Source organism: Apodemus sylvaticus, chromosome 10 (genome assembly GCF_947179515.1).
Source record: "Apodemus sylvaticus chromosome 10, mApoSyl1.1, whole genome shotgun sequence".
Lineage (NCBI taxonomy): Eukaryota > Metazoa > Chordata > Mammalia > Rodentia > Muridae > Apodemus > Apodemus sylvaticus.
This window is the reverse complement of record NC_067481.1, coordinates 2,432,325-2,447,643: the sequence shown is the minus strand read 5'-3', so window position 1 is coordinate 2,447,643 and position 15,319 is coordinate 2,432,325. Positions and strand designations below refer to the sequence as shown.

The window sequence follows — 15,319 nt, the reverse complement described above, 5'->3', positions numbered from 1 at the left end:
GACGGCTCTCGGGGTCAGCCCAGCATGTTCGCTGCATGCTGAGGAAGGTGCTGGGAAGTGCTCTGCCTCTCAGGCTGCCCTTCCTCAGCACACAGCCTCTGAGTCATCCTCTCCATGGGTCCTCGTTAAACCCCTGGCAATGTAGAACACCCCAGCTCCCTTGGGTGCTGAGTCTGTGCCGCCTTTGTCCCTGAGGCAGCTGTACCACACACTTGGGAGTTCCTAACTCAGCACAGATGGGGCCCCAGGGCTTCTGGCTAACGAACATCCTGAGGGCTGCCCGGAGGAAGGGTTAACCTGGGGGCCAAGAGGACACAGACACAGCTTGAGATTCCTACTCAGGTGTCTGTGAACATTTTCCATCTCACACCTAGAGATGAGAGGGTCCTTGTGAGCCAGAGTAGTGGCAGCCAGCGTTCATGGAGATACCATGGCAGGCTAACTAGCCAGAAGCTAAAAATCCACAGGAGGCAGCCACTCTCAGGGAACCAGTCCTGTCCCAAGCCAATGCCCTTCCAGCAGCCTTGTCGGTGACAGTTTCCAGGCATGCCTGTGTGTTTGCCTTTTTACACGTCTGTCCTGCATGTATGTATGTGAACCACCCCACCACCGTGCAAGTGGTACTGTGTGCTCACACCGGAATGTCCCATGAATGTAAATACTGACTCCACCGAAGGGTGGACATGCGAGTGAGCGTGTTGCACACCCTCCCGCAGCACCTCCAGGAAGCAGCGAGCCCCTGCGGACTCTGCTGCCGTTGCCATGGTGAGCCCTCTCTCCTTTCTCCATCTGGTACCGCTAGGGCATCAGAACTCACCCCTCCCACACCCACTGCTCTCTGAATTGTCGGGTCCACTTGACAGCCCTGAGGCCCGGGGCTGGCATCTGGTGCTTCAGCCCACTCCTTGCTCAGTCCCTGGGCTGCGTGGGCATCTGCCAGGTAAAGGTCACCTTTGGAAGGGCCAAACTCAACTTCCACCCCAGCCCCCGCCCCGGCCGCTCACCAAGGCCGCTGGTCTTTCTGTGGGTCCCTTCTGACCTTTGGCAGGCCCTGGCCACAGAGGGTTGTGGCGGGGTGCTGGCTGGTAAGTGGGCCTGTGTGGGAGACACAGAGGTTCTTGTGCTCACAGACAAGCCGTAAGGGAACCGGGAATGATAGCACATAGGATTATCCCTTCAAAGGAAGGGATGGATAGCCAGCCCCATGCGGGGCTCACCTCTTGGAGAAGGTAGGAAATTTCTTCTTTAAACAAACAGGGGGTAGGAAGTGAGTCCACTCCCCGCAGGAGTCAGGACAGGAAGCGAGAGAGTGAAAAACATGGATTCTTCTCTGTCCTGAGGCAAAAGCATTTTATACAATGTTTGTGAAGATCCAAAGGAACAAAATATTCACAGCAAAAGCTCTGTAACTTTATGCAAGTGGCTAAAATGTAATCCTCCGTTTCCTGAACACAGAACACGATGCTGAACACTGGAAACATATAGGCGCTAATCTAAAAAGAACAGTTATCTTGCAAGCTGGATCCCAGTAACCTATGACTTCTCAGGAGGATCATAAAATAATTAATAAATTCTCTGCCAGACACACGGTGTCAGGTCTTGGCAGGTGGGAACTCAGAGCTCATGAGGAGTCGCCATTCTAAGCAGAGAGACCAGAGAGACAGGTCTTCAGAACCCAGACTCCGCTGTTTATGGGATGGGATAAGAAGGAGTCAGACTCTGGCAGTCATGATGGGGGGCGGGTTGGAGCCCCGGTTTGCACATCCTCACCCACAATGGGGATGTGGAAGGAAGACTGAGACTTGACGGCACCGACTCCATGTATCAGTTAGCACGTGAGGGTAGCGAAGCTCTGAGAATGGGACCCAGCCTGATGTGAGAGACAGAGAACGCTGCAGAAGGGTTCTCAGTGTGAAGAGGGAGTGGTGGGAGGGTGGAGATGTCTGCGGTGAGGCCCTCGAGAACTCAGTCTGGCAAGCAGAACGCAGAAAGAAAAGGTATGAGTAGCTCGGAGACAGAAATAGAAGAGGGTCAGCAGCTCTGCAAGTGAATCCTTCCCTAACACTGAGTTTGCCTGGCTCTGAGGTTTTCACCTAAAATTATTATTTCTGGTATAGCTTGAAAATCCCTTACATCGGACTGTCTGAGAAATGTGTTAAACTGGAGCCCCCAGCGAGCTCTCGCTCCGTGGAACTGTCACACGCTGTCTGGCAGTGTTCACGTTTCTTGTGTGGTTTACAGTATCGGCTGGCGTGGACTTCTGGTGATTATTTCTCAGATATTTCTGAGTTCCCTGTCACCCGGTGGGAGGAGTCACTCTCAACCTCAGAATTAAAAGGGCCCTGGATTTTGAAGATCCCAAACCTTATGTAAACAGCCTTGAGTTTAAATCTTTAGAAGCTGATGGCCATTGTTAATTAAGTAGGTTGTGTTTGTCCTTTAGCATTGCATGCCTTTCTCTGACATAAATGATCAGCCTCTGGCAGTGGCAGGACTTGGAGGAGGCTCGCAGAGACTGTCTTCTACCAGAGACGTATTTTACACAGTATCCCAAGCTTCTAGTGCATGATGTGTGGTTCTCACATCAGCTTGAAATCTGGAACGAGGGCTGTCTGTGACTGAGGCCTTCTCTGTGGCCAGGTGCGCAGAGATGTGTGCTCTCCAGGTGTGCACAGTACCTGTCCTTAACCTGTCAGCAGAAGAGCAGGGTTCTAGGTGTGGCACGGGGCTCTGTGGGCTCAAGGAAACACCACTGCCAAATAGCTCTTTATGCATTTCCTCTCTAGGACTCCCTGTACAACAGAAAGCTGATAACGGTCCTACTTATATGAGCAAACTACTTGAGGAATTTTGCAATTTATGGGATAATAATTATGTTTCCTTGCTGTCACTGGAATCCCTGACAACCCACAGGATGGGGTCAAGCTATTGTCGAATAACACAAATAAAGAGTGGTATATACACCCACCTAAGTCCCCACCTGCTATGCTACACTCAGTAAAGCTACCTTCAAACTTTTTCCCTCCAAAAGATGCTTCTTCTGTTGCCCCAAGGCATTTTGCCCTAAAGAGACACAGCCTAACATGTATATTAATGGAAAGATCTAGAAAGCAATCAGTGGAAAGGGCCTGATGCTCTTCTAACCAGGACAGCATCCCAGAGACTACCAGATAAAGGAAGCATCTGACGACAAAGCCATCAAGAGGAGGAATAAGCCGGACTTAGGGAGGCAGTGAGGACACAACATCAGTGACCTGAAAGTGACGCCATGACATTATCTGAGCCCATGTTCACTCTCAGCTTGTCAGTGCAGAGTCCAAATGCCTTCTGTCATGAGAAATGAGAGGCACAGTCGTGATCGCCGACAGTGTGATGTTTTATGACAGTGTTTTGCCAAGCTGGGGATTGTTTTTAGTCTCTTTTTATTACCAGTCGCAAGGATGACGACTGGGATACAAAGAGAGGTTTCAGATAGGGCCTGTATGATCAGTAAAATTACACCAATCATTAGTAATCAGTAAGTAATATTGCATTAATTACTAATTAGTAATATTAACTAATTATTAATATTAATAAAATATCAGCCAGGCAGTGGTGGCGCACACCTGTAATCCCAGCACTTGAGAGGCAGAGGCAGGCAGATTTCTGAGTTTGAGGCCAGCCTGGTCTACAGAGTGAGTTCCAGGACAGCCAGGACTACACAATCTCCAAAAAAAAGAAAAGAAAAGAAAAAAACCCATGACCACCACCAACAAAAGAACCATATTTCATATTTCTACAAGATAGAGCGACTGTATAATTTTTGTTGTCCGAGCACAGTGGTGGCCGTCAACAACAGCCCAGTGAGTGCAGCGGTGTCAGATTGCTCTCATACTATTCCATACAAAGATAAAGTGTCTCGGTGACCTTTGAATAGGCTCTCCCCTGTCCTTGGTGCTCTGCAGGCGATTCCGATAATGCTATTGTGATTGCCTATATTGGTTCAACCGGCCATTGCAGGCAAAGCATTGGTCTCTGTTACAGCAGCAATTTTCTCTTTAAGAACTGAAAAGGAGGGAGACGTGGGAGGCGTGGAGGTTCTTGCGCTCACAGGGAAGCACTAGGGGAACCAGAAATGTTAAACACACCATATTGTTCCTTCAAAGAAGCGGATACTTGACCTGTTAACCTCCCGGAAAGCGGGGAGCAGATGTGGCTGGTAGCCTGGCGCCCTTTGTACCGTGTGGCTAAGACCACACTGGATCCTTCCCCAGACTCCTATCATGAACTTGTCATTCTATAGAACTTGTCTTTATGGAAGGTGTCATGTGTAGTCAAACTATGGGCCCCATCTTTATGGGAGATGTCATACGTAGTATATAAAGAAGTTTAATGAGCCGGGCAGTGGTGGCGCATGACTGTAATCCCAGCGCTTGGGAGGAAGAGGCAGGCAGATTTCTGAGTTTGAGGCCAGCCTGGTCTACAGAGTGAGTCCCAGGACAGCCAGGACTACACAGAGAAACACTGTCTCGAAAAAAACAAAACAAAAAAAACCCCCAAAAAACAAAAACAAAAAAGAACACACACACACACACACACGAAACAACAACAATAAAAAAAGAATTCAGTGAAGTCAAACCTTTAGCTATATTGTGTACATGGCTTGAGTTATCACCAGAAAAATCTTTCACCAAATTGTGCTGTGCTTAAATCTGCCTATAATCAACTATTTGGCATCAGACTCCAGAGCTTTGAACCAACACCAAATGCTTACTCGTTTTGAGCTAGACTACCTTCTTGCCTCCTGCAGATCATTCCTCTGCTGGCCATAGTGGTCACAGAGACGCAACAGGCCTGTCTGTTGTTCGGTGCCCAAGTCGCTGAGGGTGGATAGACAGGATGAGACAACCAAATGGGCCAGAACCACACAGCCAGGGATGCTCTTAAACTCAAATCTGCATGCATTCCTGGGTTTCTGAAGCCGGCTGCACCAGGGAGCCCCAAGACCCCCCTCCCAGATTGCCTAGAGCCATCCACAACCCACAAACACAGAAGTTACCCAAACTGGCTCCAGCCTGGGTCCCAACTAAGTGCCACCAAGGCCTAGGGACTGTAGAGATCACGCAAAGTGATTGACTAAAACAAGGAAAGGCAGATGGCGCAGGAGAGATGGCTCAGTGGTTAAGAACACTGACTGATCTTCCAGAGGTCCTGAGTTCAATTTCTAGTAACCACAGGGTGGTTCACAGCCATCTGTAATGGGATCCGGTGCCTTTTTCTGGTGTGTCTGAAGACAGCTACAGTGTACCCATACATAAAATAAATAAGTTGAAAGAAAGAAAGAAAGAAAGAAAGAAAGAAAGAAAGAAAGAAAGAAAGAAAGAAAGAAAGAAAGAAAGAAAGAAAGAAAGAAAGAAAGGAAGGAAGGAAGGAAGGAAGGAAGGAAGGAAGGAAGGAAGGAAGGAAGGAAGGAAGGAAAAGAAAGGACAAGCTACCACCTCAGGTATGATTTGGGGTTGGCCTGGCCCCCATCATTCCCTGGGCACTAACACTGAGAGAGCGGGGTCCAGCATCTTAAACTGCCATGGGTAGAGATGGAAAAGTCATGGCCTTCGGCCTGGGACCAAGGCTCTGTAGGAAAGGGCAGAGGTGAAAGGGCAGGGGTGAAAGGGCAGAGGTGAAACGGCAGGAGATGCTGTGCCGTGGCTCAAACAAGTCACACACCGAGGACCAGGAGCCATCCCGGCAGGGCCTTAGTTTGGGTTGGAAGCATCAGTGTGTGAGCGGATCTACAAAGCAAAAGTTTCTGCAGTGGGTGGCCTGCAATGGCGGGGTTCCCACCTCTGTCCACCGGGGCTCGGGAGCACAGACAGGAATCCACACTGAGCTAGGGCACGCTGACAGGACGGACGCCGCCCCCACCCCCACCATCAAGCCACACATTGAGGCTTTGGCTCTGCTGAGGTTATTGGTGTTTCCCACACAGTCCTACGCTAGTTGTTCCCATCTCACAGGCACCCTGACTCCCCCCCCCCCATCCATCTCCCATGCTCCCTCTCAGGACCCAGCCGGGGGATGTTTCTACGTCAGTAATCATTACACAAAGCCACATTCGCATAGGAGTGGGACTTTGCCATGAGGGCGGGTGTCCCAAAACACGTCCACTAAGATTTCTGTCCGTCAGTCTTGATTACTGGCACCCAAATCTGCCAGTTCTCAGGTGCACTTGCACCCAAACCTTCTACCACTCAGCTCCCCAGGGCAGCCATGTTTGTGCCACTCCCAGACCTCTGAGGCCTGCCCGATGGGAGCTGGGCGAGCCCCTCCACTGTGCCGTGTCAGCCGCCCTCCATGAATCCTCTCTATTCTAATTGTTGTTGTTTGGTTGGCTTTGTTCATTTTCCAAGACAGTGTTTGTGTAGCTTTTGCTGTCCCGGAACCCATGCTGTAGACTGGGTTGGCCTCGAACTCACAGAGATCCACCTGCCTCTGCCTCCACCTCCGCCTCTGCCTCTACCTCCTGAGTGCTGGGATCAAAGCTGTGTGCCACCCACCCTGGATCTCTTAGGCTGTCTGTGTCACCTTCCCAGATGCTGAGATCTTCAGGAATTGAACCATGTTGGGGTAATGACTGGCTTTGTGTCTTGGGAGGTCCAGGTTTGGTGGGAGTGTGCCTGCAGTTGGGAGAGTGACCCCAAGATTACCCACCTGCTCCTCCCCCTGGCCTGCAGCTGTGTCACCTGCTTGGCCTGGCCAAGGAGACTTTGCAGATATAGGTAGATCTTCCCGTAGCTCCAGGGGTGGCCCTTTCACCCTTCGCTGTCAGCCAAAGGGATTGACTTTAACCTTTTGACCCCAGTTGTCAGGGAAGCCATTGTAAACAAACACATGGCCCTCTGAGGTGAGCCTGAGGTAGCACATGCCTCAGACCCTCTTTGCCTGCCAGGCGACCCAGGACAGGCCACACAGGGGAGGAGAAGGCACCGGCCAACAGACAGACGGGCCCTGGCAGCAGGGCAGGTCCACAGGGCCCTGATTGGACCGGAGCTCCGGGTGATGCTCACAGTGTGATGGGAAAGGCTGGCCGGCAGCCAGTGCTGACGTGAGCGTGTGCTGACGTGAGCGAGATCTGGCATCCCCCCACCTTCCCTTCTGTTTGAATGCTAGGCAGACACACTGCTGCTGCTGCTGCTGCTGCCTGGAAGCTTCTGGACAGAAGTGTGCCTTTCGGGTCACATGCTTGTTAGCTGGACCAGACACACCCCTCAGGGTCATCCTGCACTCGGCCACTGTCTGGGAACTCGGGGACCAGCTGAGACTCAAGAGGAATGAAGAAGGGCCGAGGCTGGTGGGAAAGGCCAGGCAGGCGCCTGCAGTGCGGTCAGAACCACCCCAAAGTGAACATGGCTTTGCTCTGGTCCTGGCTGTACAGCTCTACCCAACACAGTCCTGACCCAACCTGTGTGTCCAAACCCACATCTCCACGTTTTGACCAGCCCAGAGTCCCTAATATCAGGGGGCCAACAGGCCACCCAGGTCTCTTCAGAACACATACCCAATTTAGGTCACGGCAGATGGCCCACTTCTGCCACCAGATGGCGATCCCTGGGCATTTTACAGTAATGGCTGTGTGGAGTCTGGTGACTCCCAACTCCTTGGCAGGGTGTGGAGGGACCAGGAGGCCTCCTCAGGCTGGGTTCGCACCCAGCATCTAATGCATGGGCAGAGCGGGGAGGTAGCCTGCTGGAGGGCAAAGGCCAAGGACACGAGCTTGGGGTGCAGCCACCTCCCCGCATGCATCCGGGCACAGCACCGCCCAGGCTGCTGGGAGGTGACTCTGCTCTGTGTCTGGGGTTGTGCCAGGCTTTGGACCACCCAGGCTCCATGGAACCTTTCTGTCAGACCTGACGTCTCCAGGACCCCCATTCTATGGCCCTGTCACCAAACTCCCTGGACCTGGTTCCCAGACACTGCCTTCAGAGCCGTAAGGAAAGCCAGACACCCCACAGAGCGGCAGCTGGCTCCCAGAACTCAGTCCCTTCTCTGACAGGCTCCTCTGAGGCCCTGGGGAGGGGCAGTGCTTCCTTCCAGACCTGCCTGAGGCCGGGTTTGCTGGCTGGTGCTAGCTGGGCCAGCCCAGTGATATACCATTCATGGCTCCAGGAGCTGGTGTTAGGGCACACTTTGACTATAGAAAACCTTTCCCCCTCCAAGAAGCTGCCTGTGCCTCAGGGCCCTTGGCACAAAAGGCTGTTTGGCTGCTGGGTTCTCCACACTTTTTCGCAGGTGATAGAAAGGTCTCCTCCTGGTCAGGGGCAGATGAGTACCCGCCTGCCCTCTATAGGATGGGATGAGCCAACCCCTGCAGACGTGATTCTACCCGGGTCCACCAGTCAGGAAACTGCACAGCAGGAAGGGGCAGGTAGGTGGGACCGAGGTTGGTTGCTGGGGCCCAAAATACATAGAGTCGGCTGCTTCCCGCCATGAGGCCTGAAGGCTCAGCCTTCCTGTCCTAAGAGGAGGGTCTCTTGTTACCAGGGCTGTGCACTGCATTCCTCTGAGCAAGCAATGAACACGTGTCTCCTGTCAATGTCTCCTGGGCCTGATCTGTATCTTAGTCCCCTGCTGCCTTGCCTAGGGCCAAGACTTCTGTCGGCCCCCCAGGACCCTGGTCCAGCTCTGCTGAGGGGGCTACCCTCCCCAACCCCTCAGGCAGTGAGGGGAGGGACTTGACTTAGAGCCTAAACCACGAGCCCCCCCAGAAAACAAGGGGCTGTGCATGGTGTGACTTCCTCCAGGGCTCTGTGACCTCTCTCTCCTCAGTACCACATGAACGATTAGCAGACACACATGGGCCAGCTGCTTAGAGCTGGGGACCTGGACACCCCTCCACCGTCTGCACAGCCTGCCTGTGAACTTTGCCTGTTTATACTGAGCTCCTGGCATACGCAGCTTCGCAGATGTTTATAACATGCCGATGACAGGAATACAGAGCTGAAGAACTTGGCCACCCACCCAGACCCAGGCACATCCTCAGGAGCTTTATCCAGGGGTGCCTGGCCTGCTCCGGCTCTGCCTGGCCTGCTCCGGCTCTGCCTGGTTTCTCCCTAGGACCAGGTCCACTGTGGCTGTCTCTTTGCATCAGAGAATGCTCTGTGGAGATCCACGTCCACTCCTTTCCCCAGGACTGTTGCAGGCCACCCACAAGTTAGGACTGTGTCCGTCAGGGACCAGAGATGAGGAGGCTGGTGTGGTAGCCTCTGCGGAAAGGGAAGTCTTTCACTGTTGGGGTATCAGCTTTCTGGCCCTTGAACTTTGGGGTCTGCAGAAGCTTCAGGTCATCGGGCATTCCCCTGTGCTTCAGGTACAGCGTGAGTCCTCAAATCTGGGCACAGTGTGAGCTGCTCTTTCCTATACCAGAGGACGCCTAGCGTGAGTGTCAGTCAGATGCAGGAAGTCAAAGCATGCCTCTTCCAGCCCCCTCTACCCTCACACCAGCCCATCCAGTGTCAAAGGGCTGTCCCTCCAGCGACACAAGACTACCATGCCACCCACGTGAGATGAAGCACCACTTCCCATGACGTAAGACACCCACCCCTTCAGTAACAAAGGTCTGTCTTCTCCAGTGACATAAAAGTCCCCACAGTGATGGCGTTCTCGTCTGTACTGATGCAAGGCTCCCCTGCAGTGACTCCAGACTGTCATCCCATGATGTCAGGCCCTTCTCTAGTAACCAAGACTCCCTTCCAATGAGGCGAGATTCTCCTCAAGTAACAATAGACTCCCCTCCAGTGACACAAGGTTCCCTTTGTATCACTTTGTATCACACAGGCTCACTTCCAGTGACTGGAGTATCTGTCCCTCCAGGGCCACAGTAATGGAGGATTCTCCTCAGTGCTGCAGGGATTACCCTCCTTTTTGCTTCAGTAGCCAGGCCTGCACATAGACTCGGCCTGGACCACACCCTAAAGTATTCCTCTAAGTACCCCCAAAATGGGCATGGCTAAGCAAAGGGATGAATGGGAGCTGGACCTAGGGGGTCCTGTGGTCAGCTGAAAGAGGGTGACCATGCGGTCCCCTCGGGGCTCTTGGGTGACCCTTGAACTCTCTCCGTGAAGCGCTGCTGCAGTCTGTGGGCTGTGGAGACAGGAGGACTGAGGTCAGAGCGTCCCCTAGGAGGACTGCAGAGGAAGTCAGTCACACGTGTCTGTACCCCTTAAAAAGGAAGGAAAGGGCATAAGACGGGGAGCTTGCCTTGTCACGTGACACAGGCTACCCCTTCAAGAGGATCAAATGGGGAACAGCCAGTCAGGCCTGACGCAGAGAGGCTAGCCCTTGGCGCAGCTACAGAAGCCTCCTGTGCCCGGACCACCCAGCGTGCCTAAGTGGATCACAGACAGGAGGGAATGCTGGAGCAGGGTGGGGGTTCAGCAGCAATGGGGGAACCCAGGGCCTCACACAAACTCACCAACCGCTACACGACGGAGCCACGCCTCAGCCCGGCTTCCTCAAGGAAGACGAAATGCTGAACATTCAACTAAAAACCACAGAAGCAAAAATTGGATCTGATTTTAAGAGTGCTTGAACTTTTATATACATAAAAATACACCTGTAATCCTTGCACTGGAAAGGCAGAGGCAGGAGGCTCCCTGAGGCCGGAGGGCCAGGCAGCCTAATCAAATCGGTGAGCACCGGGTTCAGAGGACCTTTTCTAGAAACTAAAGTGAGAGCAATTGTGGAATCCACTCCATGCCAGTCTCTGGCCTCTTCTGTACACGCGTGTGCGTGCAGACACGAGCATACAAACACGTACGCGGTCAAATCACTGAAGCGGCTACAGCGGAAGATGTAAAAGCAGGGTGTGGTGGTGCACATCTGTAATCCTGGCACTTGGGAAGCTGAGGCAGGGGGACAAAGGTTTCAAGGCTAGCTGGTTGCATAGCAAGGCTCTGCTTCAAACAGGGGACTGTGGTGCAGGTTAGTGTAGAGAGCTTACCTACACTAGGGGCAGGCCCTGGCTCAACCCCAGCACAAGAGCGGGAAGGGAGGCAGAGGAGGAGAAGGAAGAGGTAGGATGGGAGGAGGAGGGGGAGGAGGGAGAAGAGGATGGAAGGAGGAGGGGGAGGAGGAGGCCAAAACTCATCCAGCTCTGCTCTGTGAACACACATGTTTATCTGGATCAACTGCACCTCACAACATGAAGCACAGGGCAGGTCGCAGGGCTGTGTAACTTCCGACCACAAGTTCTGGAAACAGGAAGTGAGGAAGCATCCCAGAGGTGGGCAACGGCAGCTTCAGTCCTCGGGTTTCACGCTGGCAGCTGAGTGCGAGCCACTCAGAGTCAGGGGATGTGTGAGTTATTCCAACCCTGCAGACCTAACCCTGCCAGTTAGTCTCCATTGTAAAGAATCCAAGAACACCATTCAACTCCACCTTAGGGTCCGAGCAGCACTCTGCCCGCCCCTGCCACATTCAGTGCCCAGGTGCTGGGGCCTCAGCTGATCTGCCATCGGCCTAGAGCCCTTAGCCTGGAGGGAAGCTGCCTTCCATGCTCCATTTTGGGGCCCACAGACTCCTGCTCTGCCAAGGCCTTTCCTTGGGCCCAGAACCTGAAGAACCTACCCCAGGGACTTCTGCCAGCGAGCGGCAGACCATGAGATACGAAGCCCACATGGGTACTCTAGGACATTAGCAGTGTCCTAGAGGGCAGAGTAGGGCACAGTGGGGGAGAGCGTGCCTGTGCATGTCAGGGTGTAAGAAGACACAGGTGTGCATGCTCTCACACATGCACACATATTCATACACACCTGTACTGTTTGGCTTTGTGTGTCAACTGGAGTTATCACAGAGAAAGGAGCTTCAGTTAGGGAAGTGCCTCCCTGAGATCCAGCTGTAAGGTATTTTCTCAGTTAGTGATAAAGCGGGGAGGGCCCCTTGTGGGTGGAGCCATCCCTGGGCTGGTGGTCCTGGGTTCTATAAGAGAGCAGACTGAGCAAGCCAGGGGAAGCAAGCCAGTAAGCAGCATCCCTCCATGGCCTCTGCATCAGCTCCTGCTTCCTGACCTGCTTGAGTCCCAGTCCTGACTTCCCTTTGTGATGAACAGCAGTGTGAAAGTGTAAGCTGAATAAACCCTTTCCTCCCCAACTTGCTTCTTGGTTATGACGTTTGTGCAGGAATCGAAACCCTGACTAAGACAACACCTATGTATTATACACACACTTGTGAGCCCACACTTGTGCAGGCACACACTGAGAACACTCATGCCATGCACTCACATTCATTCACAGTCATCAGGTCACACTGGGGCACACCCATCACACACTCAGATACCCACTTACAATCATGCCTACTCACAAGGGCATAACATAAATGTACTCGGCACACACAGCTACCCTTAAACACGTGCACACTCCACCTGCGTGTGCCCGTGCATTCACTAGTCCACACATACAAATCACGTATGCCCGAGCACTTGCTCACGCACACACTGATGCTATTTGCACACTCATGGGCACGCTCACGCTCAAAAGCACGAGCCTTCTCTCATACGTTCATGCACACCTGCATTCAAACGCCCATGAAAACTCACAGGAACAAAGGCTAGAAAGGGAAGAAACATATGGGTGAGACCCCATCCCCAGGAGCCTCATGGCCTCAGTTTCCCCTGTCCTACAGAAGATGCAGTCAGTCTGTCTGAAGAGCAGGAGTGAGCCACCTGGCCTGTGAAGACGGTTAAAGCCTACCAAGGAGTTGAGAGATGAGACGGCGCTCAGAGCCCCTGGACGCTCCACCCAATGTGATGCGGACACCAGGAGATCCCGCAGTGTGAAACCCACACACATACGTGGCTTTGCAGTAACCAGGGGCCAGAGTGGCAGCAGAAGCCTTCTGGGACGGGAAGGGTGATCTAGAACCAGGCAGAAGCAGTGGCAAGCTACCTGAATGACGGCTCGCTCAGAGGAGGCAGGGAGGCTCTTCCCAGCCCTCCTCGGTGTGGACACTCTCCGCAGAGAGCAGTTGAACACTTGTGTGTCCACCCAGGCTAGAGGCTCTTACAGCAAGCTCCATCCTACCCTAGTGTCCCCACTGGGTCTATGCTCCTTCCCAGACCTCCTTCCTGCCCTGTTCCAGGAAGCCCCGTCCCCAAGCCTTGTTCTTCGATGTCCACGCACAGAAGCCTCACAAAGAGCCCTGGGACAAAGGCCACACACACTTATACAGATGCAGCTCTGGGTCCCCTCCTGGAGGTGTGACAGTCACCCGATCTGGGATCTCGGGGATTGTATCAGTACCACTGTGGGGTCCAAGGACAGAGCGTCTCTGATATTATATCTCTGCCAATGCAGCTAGACTCTGTCCTGGAGGTGGAACACAGGGGCTCCACGCACCTGAGGACCCCTGACTCTTGTGGTGCAAAGGGGACCCCAAACAGGAAGGAAGCCGCACAGACAAAACAGGCATAGGTGGAGCCGGGAGGCCCGGGCAGCACACAGCTCAGGTGCCAGGGTCAGGGCCAGGCACAGTGTCTGCTCCAGAGCTCCTTCCTGGTTCCTGCTAGCACTATAATGAAGTTCAGGGGTCCTAGACAGAAGAGGCAGGGGCAAGTCTTGCCCCAAGGTGGGACATAGCCCCCCTCAGGTGGAAACACAGAAGCCAGCTTAGCAGCCTGAACCCAGGCCGCTGGCACCACTGTGCTGTCTTACAGAGCTGTTAGGTCCCTGGTTCTCCATCCTCTTCATCTCCTAGGGTTCAGGTCCTGTCCACAGGACACCCCAGGCCCAGAGAAAAGGTTTTCATAGCCTCATGGACTGTTCCTAGGCTCTCCTCCTGCCCTGACCACCAGTTGGGGGGAAACTGAGGCAGGCATAGCAAGGTATATCAGTCCCCCTAAGATGGCATTGTGAGAGGGCACTGTTAGAGAAGACTGTGCCCTCAAAGTCTGAAGACTTAACACTGAGGGCTGGAGAGATGGCTCAGTGGTTAAGAGCACCGACGGCTCTTCCAGAGGTCCTGAGTTCAATTCCCAGCAACCACATGGTGGCTCACAACCATCTGTAATGGGATCCGATGCCTTCTCCTGGTATGTCTGAAAATAGCTACAGTGTACTCATAAATATAAGATAAATAAAGAATTCCTGGAGAGAGAGAGAGAGAGAGAGAGAGAGAGAGAGAGAGAGAGAGAGAGAGAGAGAGAGAGAGAGAGAGAGGGAACACTATCCACCCAGTTCCTTCCCAGCCTCCTCAGCTTCTCAGTCCCAGCATGCAAGGCAGGTACAGGCTGCCGCATGGAATTCTGGGCATTGTTTAGAAATGTCGGCTGGGGAGCTTGAGTTACAGAACCACTTCCCTCAGACAGAACACTGTGCTACAAATAGATACAAAGTAGCTGCAACTAAATGAGTTGTAAATGACCCGAAGGATGCTCAGGCATTGGTCTGCCTGGAGACCACTGTGCGGCAGACAGACCTGCTGCCCCCGGGTTTCCACCACGCCTCCCACTGCCCTGCCTGGTGCAGACAGGCTGAAGGAAGCAGGTCTAGCTTGGCGAGGTCATAGGGACAGCTGGTTGACAGGTGGGTATGCCTGACCTGGTTCGCCATTTCCAGACCCTGGATCTGCTCCAGGAGGGCAGGTCATTGGTGCCCCTTCTGTCATCCAGGTAAACATGGAAATAAAACAACCATCTGCACGCAGAAGCCTAAGAGAGCTGAGGGGTTCTGGGAAAGTCCTAGGAGGGAGTCCTAAGGGGTCCTGGGGGGTCACATCACATCTTTACACTTACACTCAGATGCACACATAGGTGTGTACATCTGCACATAAACATGTATATCCAACAGTAGCTCACAGGAGGGGTCCCAAGGGGTTCTGGGGGTCACACCCTTATACTTGTACTACGATGTACACATACATGTGCACATATGCACATAAACACATGTACCCAACAGCTGCTCACATGCTCATCTCCCCATGACCCTGGGGTCATGTGCTCAAATACATGTACACACATTACACTCACTCAAACACACACAGACACATTGTAGCTGCAGTCCACCTGTACACACTCCTCACAGACACACAGCTATGCACACACACTCGTGTGAGTATGCAATCTTACATGGAGAGCCCCTGTGAGTGTTCACATATGGATTCTCATCCTAAGGCACACTGGGGGCCAGCACCACCCCTCTACTCTTGCAGGGACCCCCACAGGGCCTCCTAGCATTCTTCAGCAAGACTCCAAACCTTGCCTTCCTGGGTCCTTCAGAGGGCACCTTGGAATCAAGCCCACCAAGGGGAATGGGGACAGAAGGAAGTTCCACAGCGTGTGACACTCGCAGGT

The 15,319-nt window shown here is 53.2% G+C and overlaps 1 protein-coding gene across 3 annotated transcripts in view; it reads right to left on the bottom strand.

The window, feature by feature from the left end:
* Positions 1-15,319, bottom strand: part of Aatk (apoptosis associated tyrosine kinase) — a 38,585-nt gene that overhangs the window by 15,021 nt on the left and 8,245 nt on the right. The window lies entirely within an intron of this gene.